Source organism: Zalophus californianus, chromosome 4 (genome assembly GCF_009762305.2).
Source record: "Zalophus californianus isolate mZalCal1 chromosome 4, mZalCal1.pri.v2, whole genome shotgun sequence".
Classification (NCBI taxonomy): Eukaryota; Metazoa; Chordata; class Mammalia; order Carnivora; family Otariidae; genus Zalophus; species Zalophus californianus.
In genome coordinates, this window is record NC_045598.1 from 5,782,131 (window position 1) to 5,794,327 (window position 12,197).

Genomic DNA, 12,197 nt, shown 5'->3' on the forward strand with positions numbered 1-12,197 from the left:
TATCAGCTTGGCATGTAAGATGAATTCAATAATAACCCGAGAAAGAAAGCACACCTAATTTTTAGGGTTCTATTTAACCAATTGGAGACTTGGGTCCAATGCCAGACACATTTATTAACCAACTACTATGTAAATGTTTGGTTCTTTGAGGGATGTTAAAAATAGTATATTACCTGGTCCGTGTGCTTAACAAAGTCCATCATGCTGGTAGCCTAAGACCTCTGTTCTAGAAGCACGAACCATGCAAAATAGGCTATAATCAAGTGCTTCGGTCATTCGACAAGAACGTGCTCTGTCTTACCTCTGTGAGTTTGCCAATTCTAGTATATGTGCTGCTGAAGGGAGCACAGAGTTTGCCAATTCTAAAATTGGCATTCTATCTCGAATTTCTGTTGCCAGCCCTGTTAAAAATTTTCTCTCTTTCAGGTACTACTTCCTTCATGAATCTTTTTTTATTTTTTCCATCCTAAAGTGATCATTTGCTTTCAGTATCTTTAAAAAATATATTATTTGAGGGACACCTGGGTGGTTCAGTCAGTTGAGCGTCTGCCTTCAGCTCAGGTCATGATCTTGGGGTCCTGGGATCAAGCCCCACATCGGGCTCCCTGCTCAGCGGGGAGTCTGCTTCTCCCTCTGCCTGTCGCCCCCCGCCCCCACTTGTGCTCTCTCTCTCTGACAAATAAATAAAATCTTAAAAAACCTATTATTTGATACTTGGAAATATTGAATGTAACATATATGTTAAATAAGGTATAATATGATGACTCCTTGGACCCACACCCAAATCAGCAACTAGAATGTCACCAATGATTTGTGATCCTTCCTTTTCCCTTTTTACCTACTGTCCCCCCCAAAACCCAAGTAACTGCGATCTTAAATTTTGTGTTTCTTAAGACTTCACTTTTTTTCTAGGTTATACAATTTCTTTCCCTATGTTCTTTTTAAAATTTTTTTTTTAATTTACTTATTTATTTATTTGAGAGAGAGAGAGAGAGAGAGAGAGAACGGGGGAGGGGGAGAACAGAGGGAGAGAGACAAGCAGACTCCATGCACAGAGCCTGACCCAGGGCTCAATCCCAGGACCCTGAGATCATGACCTGAGCCGAAGGCAGACACTTAACCGACTGAGCCACCCAGGTGCCCCATATGTTCCTTTTTTAAAATGGAGGTGTAATTTACATACAAAACAATGTGCAGATTTTCAGCGTATAGGTTGAGGAATTCTGGGAAATGTTTGCACCCACAGAACCAGTCTCCCATTCAAAAAGTATATTTCCTACCCCAGAAAGTTCCTTGTATACCTTGCCAGTCAATCCTCTCTCTCCTGCCAGAGGTGGCCACTGTTCTTTCCTCTCCCCCATAAATTACTTTTGCTTGTTTTAAAATTCCATATACACCAAATCATACAATATCTATGCTTTGTGTCTAGTTTTGAAAAAAATTGTTGTTCACCATAATGTTTTTGAAATTCATACACGTTGTTGAGAGTATCTGGAGTTCTTTCTTTTTATTGTAGAGTAACATTTGGTTGTATAAACATGCTACACTTTGCTTCCCATTGTCTCCCTATTTATTTGTTGTTGGATATGAGGTGTGTTTCCTGTCTGGGGCTTTTACAAATAACCATGGTTGATACTCTTTTGTGTGTGCATCAGTGTTTTTAAAAATCTAGAGACAGGGGGTTTTATTTCAAATGTTTGTATGCCCCCTTGTTTATTATTTAGTTTTGCTGGGTTTGGACCTCTATAGGAATGGCAATGTGTTGTATATAATCTTCTGGGACCTTTTTCCCTGCCTCGCACCTTGTGTCCAGGACGTGTCTGTTACGATACCCAACTGAGTAGTTGTTCAATGTAGCTTTTGTAGGCAGCCATTTTGCTAAACTATCTTACTCTTTTAGAAAGTATATCTATATATTCTTTTGCGTTGTGTATATAGAAAATTATGTCACCAGGAAATAGTAACTGTTTTGTTTATTCCTTTCTAATCCTTGAATTTATTTTTCTGGTTATTGCATTCACCGTGTAGTTTGCCAGCAGTTTGCGGGGAAAAGCAGTGATAGCGTTAACTTTGTCTTGCTCCAGATCTTAAAGGAAACACTTTGAACATCTTTATATTTCTACTGTTTGTTTGTTTGTAACCTCTGTCAGGTTAAGGAAGTTTCACTGTAATCCTGGTTTACTAAAAGTTTCTTTTCTTAATCAAAATGAGGAGGAATTTTATCAGTACTTTTTTCTTTTGCATGCGTTGAGATTATCAAAAGTTTTTTTCCTGTTCAGTCTGTTACGGTGGTAGATGCCAGCCCAGAGTTGTCCAAACGCAAGCTGAAGGTCACAGTCCTCCAGACTGTCAAGTCTCCCCAAAATTCTGACACCAGTTGCAAGTTCAGGAGTCCCCAGGACCACCCTCTCAGACCAGCTGGCTAGACGGTTGGGGGTGCGGACTCCCTGGACTCACTAGGATGACTCATACACTCAGGAAAGTGCTATACCTGTTATTACAATTTTCGTTTAGTAAAATGATGCAAAACAGATCCCCCAAAGGAAGAGATACATAAGGCAGAATCTGGAACTCAAGAGAGTTTCAGACACAAAGCTTCTGTGTCCTCAGGGAGGCATTACCCTCCCAGCATCCAAGTGTGGGATACACAGAGTGTTGCCAACCCAGGAAGCTCATCCAAGCTTTGGTGTCCAGAATTTTGATCAAAGCTTCCTTATATAAGTATGATCGGCTGAATTATTGCCCACACAGTTTTGACTTCAGTTTCCAGCGACACCGCTCCTCTCCCCCCCCCCACCTAAGTCGGGATGATTTCAAGTAACCCAAAGCTCCAACGCTCTAATCACATAGCTGGTCTTTCTGGCCCAAACAGTTCCCAGCCTGAGTCATCTTATTAGGGTAAACCCTCAACTGTGGCCCATGAATAACAAAGACACTCTTCTTACTCAGGAAATTTCAAGAATGTAGGGGATACTTCCCAAGAGCTGGAACAAAGGCCAGATCTCTCTTTGGGTAAAGTGAATTCTTCACTAGGCAATGACACTCAAAGGTCTCCTGAAGTCAACCCAACCTTGTGCTCTTGGAATAATTTAACATATTTTAAAGACATGGCTGGATCTCTTTTGCTAATTTTTTTTTAAAGATTTTTTAAATTTACTTGACAGAGAGAGAGCACAAGCAGGGGGAGCAGGAGAGGGAGAAGCAGGCTCCCCGCTGAGCAGGGAGCCTGATGCAGGACTTGACCCCAGGACTCTGGGATCATGACCTGAGCCAAAGGCAGATGCTTAACTGACTGAGCCATGTAGGTACCCCTATTTTTCTAATTTTTAAAAGGATTCTGCACCAATATTTATGAATGAGATTGAGTTATAATTTCCATTTCTTACTGACCTTGCCTGATTTTGTAAATTAGGATTACACTGAGCTCATAGAATGAGTTGGAGAGTGATGTCTTTTTTCCTGAATATAAGAAGAATCTTTGTTAGATCGGAATGATTGGTTCCATGAAAATTTAGAGAAAATGACCTATGAAACCATCTGAGCCTGGTGTTTTGCTTTGGCAGGACTTTGAATACTGCTTCAATTTTTAGAATAATTGTAGGACTACTCAAACTTTCTATTTCTTCTTGAGTCAGCATTGATAAATTGAATTTTTCCAGAAATGTACCTATTTTATCTAATTGTCAAGTATATGATATAAGACTGTTTATTGATTCCACTTTTTAATTTCTGCTATATTTGTAGTTAAACACCTTCTGCTGGATTTGTGTTTAAAATTTTGCCTTTTTTTTTCTTAAGTAGTATCATGAGCAATTAGTCTATTTTGTTAGTCTTTCCATAGGACCAGCATTTGGTTTTGTCAATTCTTTGCAGTGTATGGCATTCCCACCCTCACCTCATTCACTCATGCTTGCTCTTTTTTATTATCCTCTCCCTTCTATCTCTGTGGATGGGTGTTGTGTTTTTTCTCCTAATGTTTTTAGTTGGAGTTAGCTCATTAATTTGGAGCTTTAATTCTTTGCAAAATATAAGTCTTTAGGACTAGGCGTTTCCCTCTGAGTGCCCCTTTCACTGTAACACACAAGTGTATGTTTTTCATTATTGTTCTAAGTATTTCTAAATTTTCATGGTAATTTCTTTTTGGAGTCATGATTATTTAGAATTCTATTTTTTCCCCCAATACATGAAAACTTCCTATCTTTTTGTTATTGACTTCTACATAATTATATTGTGTTTAAAGAATGTAATGGATGTGATACTTATTTTTTGACATTTGTTGAGATGGGCTTTAAGAGCTACTATGTGGCTAATTTTTGTAACCATTTCATGTGTGTTTAAGAAAAATGGATATTCTCATTTAGGATTTTACATATGTCCATTAGATCACAGTTGTCCAAATATATTTATTGAGTATTTTTTCTGCTTGACTTAGCAGTAATTGAGAGAGAACTACTGGTGGATATGTCAATTTCTCCCTATATTTCAAGTTTTTACTTATATGGGGTGAAACTTTTTTATTAGGTGCATATGCTCTTGGAATACTTATGTCTTCCTGGTGAGTTGAAAATTATATCATTATATAGTAACATTTTCTGTCTTAAGAGTCTATTTTTTGTGCCATTGACATAGTCATGCCAGTTCTCCTCCAGTTAATATTTTCCTGGCATATCTTCTTCCATCCTTTATTCTTATTATTTTCCATATCTTTTTGCTTTAGGTGTCTCCCAAACAGAATTTCTCCCGGTATAATAATGTCTGCCCTTTAACAGATAGATTTAATCCATTTATATTTGGGAGGATTATGAATATTGTGATATGGGTTTCCATAATCTTTCCAGGTAGCATTGGAGAATACGAGTCCCAAGATGACATACATTTGCCAGTAATCAAAGCCAGTGATCTGATGACTCAGGTATGTTGATTGTCTTTGACTCTTCCTCAATGGTGGTTCTATTAAGTTTTGTATCTTGAGAAAATGTTATTTTCTTTTTTTTTTCTTTTTTAAATTTTTTATTGTTATGTTAATCACCATATATTACATCATTAGTTTTTTGGTGCAGTGTTCCATGATTCATTGTTTGTTCATAACACCCAGTGCTCCATGCAGAACGTGCCCTCCTCAATACCCATCACCAGGCTAACCCATCCCCCTACCCCCTCCCCTCTAGAACCCTCAGTTTGTTTTTCAGAGTCTATCATCTCTCATGGTTCGTCTCCCCCTCTGACATACTCCCCTTTTCTTCCTCTCCTGTTATCTTCTTCTTTTTTTGAGAAAATGTTATTTTCTGATTAGGCATAGGGTTAAAACCAGATCTTTGGGAAATGAATGAATCCACATAATTTCTCAAAGCTTTTCTCAGGATATTCTATCTCAGGATATTCTAAGAGGCAACACACTGCTTACAGGAACGCATGGGTTTTAGGGCCAGGCAGAGCTGGCTCCTAATCTTTGCTCTGCCATTTTCTAGCTGTGTGATTTGGGGTATACTCCTTAATCTCTCTGAGTCCGTGTCTTCATCTGGAAATGAAGAATAAGCACACCTGCCTCCCCAAGGTTTTTACCATGCAAATGGAATTGCCTGGCATATAGCAGGTGCTCAGTGAATGTTCATGCTCTTTCTTCTTCAAGGCCATGGCCCTGATGATGTCAAGAACATTTTGTAAATATTACAAATAAGATATGTCATTGTGATTATTACTTATTAAAATCACTTTGTTTCCTGAGCTAGGTGATTCATCTCAACCAAAGGAAAGATTTGTGCTGTTCTGGATGACAAAAACTGCAAAAACAATGATTGATTGCTTCATTTCACCAGCCTCTTCTGTGCTGGTCAGGATGTCAGTCTCCCTTGGCATCAATTTCAGGTAATCACTGAGCTTTCTGAAGGTTTTTGTTTGCATATTTGTTTTTGGGCAAATAGAGTGTGACTTAGGTAATATGATTGCATTCTCAGGAATTCACAGAGATGAAAACACAGATCTGAAATGATGCCAGGACAAGGAATAAGAGTAGAAAATCACGAGAACGCTAAAGCATTCAGAGACTGCATCTTGTGAGGAACGTAGAAGTGTTCTCTTTTCTGGGCTTTTTGACCCATCCAATGCTGATAAAACAGGTTATCAATCATCTCTCACAGATCTTGTCTTGCCACTTTTGCCTCATTTTTATCATCATCAAATATTTTGAGCGTCTGTAGGTGTTAAGGGTTAAATAGTTTTTATGCGATTGGGTCATTTGGCCAGAAGGTATTTGAGTATCATTGTGCTCAAGCTCTTCAGCACTTTGGAGCCTAGTATGGGATCTCAAAGGACAGATGAGATGGAGGAAAAGTGAGAACACATCAAAAACGAGGCCATAAATGGGGGTTTCCACGCATAGCATGGTGTGGCCAACTTGGAAACATGGGGGGTAATCAGGAAAGATTTACTAGTGAGGCCGATAGTGCACAGAATCTTGTACCAGCAATGACTGCCACTTTCTGGCTCTGTGATCTTGGGTGAGTAGCCTCACCTCTCTGTGCTTCTGTTGTTTTAAAACTGTGAATAGAGGACGATGGTACTTTCTTTGCAGGATAGTTGTAAGGATTAAGTCAGTCAGTATAGATAAAGCACTTGCTGCAGCCTAGAGCTTCCCAGCCATTGTGCGGGGCACACACGTGGGTGGCAGACCTATCGATGCCAGGCACCTGGCTACGAGCATCCCCATCTGTCTACCCCAGTGTGCCTGAGACACTGCATTTTCTATGAAGGCCATGATATGACAAAGCCTGAAGGGCGCTACTAGGTCCGGCTCTCGAGGCCTGAGGGTGTGGGTGTCTCAGTAGAGGAATGCATTGGTGCAGCAAGTTGAGGCCACCACTGAGAGTCTGTATTTGGTCCATTGACATCAGAGGTTCTGAGCTTTTATTTGATCTGCTGGCAGCAAAAGTGTTTGACGCTTGTGAGCAACTGAAGTGACTTGGGCCTCTTCTATTTTCAAGAGTTGGAATATAATTTGAATGAAAAATATGAAAAATGATTCTTTAGCATAAACTTTGGCACTAGGGGCTAAGTTCCTCCTTCCTCCTTCCTCCTTCTATCTCTCCGGTAAGTTAGAGGTTGTCACACCTTGAAGAGTGTGAGTTTGTGGTGCAGCTGGCTCCGTGCCACCCTGTCTGTCACGCAACCTGGGACGCTAGGGATTTGGGGATTCGAGCTGAATGCGCCCTGTTAAACCAGAGGGCAGAGTGTCGCCCACTGTGGAAGGGGGAGGGGGTGGGCACATATTTGTGTATGTTCGACAATTTCCACAGTTAAAGTCATTAAACATTTGTTTGGGTAATTGAAATCTCTTATGTAGGGTAAAGAATGATAGGGAATTATGATTAACTCTGTTCTTTATAGTCTTACAAAATTTTCTAAGCAACGCAGAAGGTCTCTGCTCTGGTCACTTGTTTCTTGTTGGCCTGATTTCCCTCTTTTCTTTCATTTTGAGAGTAGAGTTCATTAAAAGCAATACATCATGAGTTAAACGTCATTGATGCCAGTTAAAAATAAGGGCAGCAGTGGCAAACATTGACACACTTACATTTCCCATATGACGGGCACACTTTTAAGCACCACAACCCAATGAGGTAGGTACTCTCTTATCCCCATTTTATGGATGAAGAGACAGTGGCACAGAGAGTAACTCATCCAAGTTCAGACAGAACCAGGATTCAAACCCAGGCCATCCGGCTCCAAAATCCATGCTCTTTGACGATATAGGGTTACACCAGAATTTAGCCTTGGCTCTAGTATTTGCCCCAAATTTGCCTTTTGGCTTTGGCAGGGGAGCCAAACACTTGCCTCCATCCATACTATTTCTAGCATCCTTGACCTGGTGTGTGTGATCTCAAAGGCTGCCACCATAACTCATCAGCTTCATGTCAGGAATATAAACAGGATTATAATTAGAATGTTGTGTTAATATTGATATATTCCCTTTCAAAATCTGCGTATTTTAGATGTTCCTTGGAGGAAATATCTTCTACATGTTCTTTATCTTAAAATTCCGTCAGCTGAAGAATAAATGCATAGTTGTTATTGCAAGAAAAAGATGCTGTAGTAATTGATGATGTGAGAGATGTTAATTTTGTGTGCAAAAATGATTAAGTACAATCAAAAAATAAATAAGTAGGGAAATAAGTTGACACTTAATGTGAACAGGGAGAGTGTGTTAGCTAGATAACTTTAAGAAGAGCATTGTAAGGGTCTATTAAAAGGTAAATAATTGCATAAGGCAGAACAAGAGAGATCAGATTGTTTTGTGATGCTCATTGTGGAAACTTCTCAGAGACTTGCATTCATAACATTAAGCAAAATATTTAAGGGCTATATTTAATTTATAGTAAAATCTATCTAGGTGATGAGCCTTTCAAGAGAAGCCCCATTTGGGAAGTCTCCACGTCTTGCAGGGTGAATTACAAGCAAAACATCAAAGTTTCACACGAGAAAAAAGTCTCTAAGCTCATATATAATATATTAAAGATAAATTATCTTCTCTCCAGACATAGCCAAGAACATTAAAAGTGTGAATAAACGAAGAAGGTGTTAGAGAAAAGAGAAACATTATTTGCTATTCCATCGGCAACTGAAGGTGAGCACATGGCAAATGTGCCAGCGAGAGAGATATAGTTGCCAGTGCTGAGAAATTTTTTCCACACTGTAATGTTAAGCCTTTAAAATATGACTATCAAATTTTAAAAGTTCTTTTTTTAAAGATTTTATTTATTTATTTATTTGAGAGAGTGAGAATGAGAGAGAGAGAGAGAGAGAGAGCACATGAGGGGGAAGGGTCAGAGGGAGAAGCAGACTCCCTGCTGAGCAGGGAGCCAGATGTGGGACTCGATCCGGGGACTCCAGGATCATGACCTGAGCTGAAAGCAGTTGCTTAACCGACTGAGCCACCCAGGCGCCCCCTCAAATTTTAAAAGTTCTAATTCTTGAAAATTTAAAATAAAATTTCAGATGTTCTGTTATATCCTAAAAGTTTATTTTATGAGAATTGTTTATATTAGGTCAAATATTGGTTTTAATAACTGAATCTTCAACATCTGGCGCAGTATTCACTGACCCTCTAGGGGCAAAATTTCTGTAAAACAGGAATGAAATTTAACATTATCTTAAAAATCATAAAATTTGGTAGAAAATTACAAGACAGAAGTTATAGAAGAAAATGCAATCATTCCAATTTGGAATAGGGAGTAACTAGATCCAAGGTAGAAAGATAAAGAACGTGGGACCAGGGATGACCACAAGCTGAGTAACAGTTGGCACTACAAACAACAACAACTAGTATGATTTAGAGGGCAATCATATTACGTGTGTATTACATCAGTCAAACATTTAGGAAATGTTACCCCAGTAAGGGTTGACAATGACATATAGACAATGGACAGGGTGTAGACTGATCATAAATTTTTTTTTTTTTAGTGAGTAAACAAGCCAGAATTGTCTCATTAATAAAACAATTGACTAAGAGGCAACTTGATTACTTTATCAAGAACGAGGATTTTTAACGGAAGAACGCAAACATATGACCTCCATTATCTATGGAGGTATGAAAAGGAGGAAAGGATTTTAAATAAAATTGTGTTTCTTAAGGAAGGTTTGAAAGATTTGAAGCCTCCATAAATCGATCAATCCAAAGATATTTAGTGAGTTCAGATAATTTGTCAGGCACTGTGTTAGGTACTGGGGGCAAACGGGCAAGTGGACATACCCCTTGGTGAGAAAATGGGGAGGACTCCTGCCCTAGATGTTGGCCCCACAGGCCTTGGGCTCAGGCCTCTGAGCCCATCTCAGACATACTGCAGTAGAAGGGACATGAAAAACTGTACTGGCTACTAAATACAGGGGGGAAAAAACCTGAAAAAAAATGAATGTTTAAATATCTGTGAAATGCAACATTATTAGTTTATAATTTATAGTTTGTAAAAAACTCACCACACTGGAGGGGTGCTTGGCTGGCTCAGTCAGTAGAGCATGTGACTCTTGATCTCAGGGTTGTGAATTTGAACCTCACATTGGTTGTAGAGATTACATAAAAATAAAATCTAAAAAAATAAAAAACTCATCACATTGGAATGCTACCTGTAGGCTGTATAATTTCTACCCTGTTCAAACTCCCAAGTTTGCATGGTGATTGCTGAGAAAGTCATAGCCAATCATAAATCAGTTACTTGTAGCCTAATAATTTCAAAAACAAAATTATAAAAGTTGTTTCAGATATTTCACGGAAAGAAGTACAGCTAATGTGGGGCTCTGGCGCATGTCTGATAACGATGTGGGGTGGGGTCTCCACATGTAGGAATCCTTAGACCTAAGGGCTTGAAAACAAGTGCTGGAAAGATAAGAGACTTACTCTGTTTTCCTGGTTACATAGATATACAATCTTTGCATACTTCAAAAAATACTAGACGGTACACAAATGGAAATTTAGGATAATCCCACACTTAGAGGTAACCACTACCAACATTTTGATTAAAAATACTTTCCAAAGTTTTTTCCATGCCTCAGTACACCAAATAGATTTGTAACAGCTTTTTTGAGATATTATGCACACGCCATTTAATTCACCCATTTAAAGCATAAAACTCAATAGTTTTTAGTATATACATGGAATTGTGCAGCCATCACCACAATCAATTTTAGAATCTTTTTATCATCCTCCCCCAAGAACCCCTGTACCCTTTAGCTGTCCTTTCCTTTTTCCCTCCAAACCATTCCCACCCAAACCCTAGGCAACTACTAATCAACCTTCTGTCTCTACAGAATCACCTGTTCTGGACATTCTGTATCAACTGAATTAGAAAATACATGGTCTTCTGTGTCTGACTTCTTCCACTCAGCCTGTTTTCAAAATTCATGCATGTCGTAGCATGTATCAGCGCTTTATTCCTTCGTATGGTAGATAGTATTCCATCATTGGGATGGACCACATTTTACTTATCCATTCATCCACTATGTATGGACCCTTTGTATTATTCCCCTTTTGGCTGTTATGGAGAATGCTTCTGTGACATCTGTGTACACCTTTTTGTCTGGACATACACTCCTACTTCTCTTGGTTATGTACCTGGGAGTGGAATTGCTGGGTCTTTGGGTTATTCTGTGTTGAACAGCAAGACTGTTTTCTGAAGCAGGTGCACCAGTTTACATTTCCACCAGCAAGGTACGAGAATTCCCATTTCCCCACATCCTCACCAACACTTTCTCTGTTGATTATAGCCATCCTAGTGAGTGCAAAGTGGCAAAGGATTAGATTTTTTGAGGAGGAAAAGGAGGAAGGAAAGAGCTGAGATCATTTAATATGCATGGTTTTGTCTATTACTTTTTCATGTAACATTTAATGGTAGACACCTCTCCATGTCAACCAACACAATCGTTGCCAATACCTGCATGGCATTCCATTGGCAAAGAGTCCAATAATTATGGCGCTAGCCCTTACTGTTGGACGCTACGCCTGCTCTCAAGATTTTATAACCATACACAGCACTGCAGTGGCCACCTCATACCTGTGTGTATTTTCGTGCACTTGTCTCTGGATTTCTCCTGCAGGCTAAAATGTGGACCTTTCTAAGATCTTTGATAAATATTGCCAAATATCTTTCCACAAAGATCCTGCCAGTGTGTTTTCTACCTCCCCCATATCCTTATTCATAACGGCTCCCATATTTAAAATTTTTAAATGTAATTGTCTAAAAAAATCCCAGTTTAACTTGAATATCTTTGATTACTAATGTGATAAAACACCTCTTTGTAACCTATCAGCCATGTTTAGAAAACTGGCTAGTCACAGTCTTTGGGACAAAGACAGATTTTTTTTTTCTATTGGCGAATGCATCTCTTTTTATCGATCTGGAAGACCTCTTTATAATTTAACCTGTGATATTTTTTAATGTTTGCAGAGAATATGTTTGTCATGAGTCTTTTAACTTTGATTATGGCATTTTTGCATTCAGAAGTATAAATACCTACATATTTGAATCTCAGGATTTTTAAAGTTATGGTTTCTTGCTCTGGTATAGAAAGCTCTTCCTCATCCTGACATTATGACAATATTTACTTATACTTTCATCAAATATTATAATATATTTTAAAACATTACTCTTTAATCACTTAACAATTTACTTTTGTGTAAGATATGAGGTAGGGATGGGGCGCCTGCGTCGTTA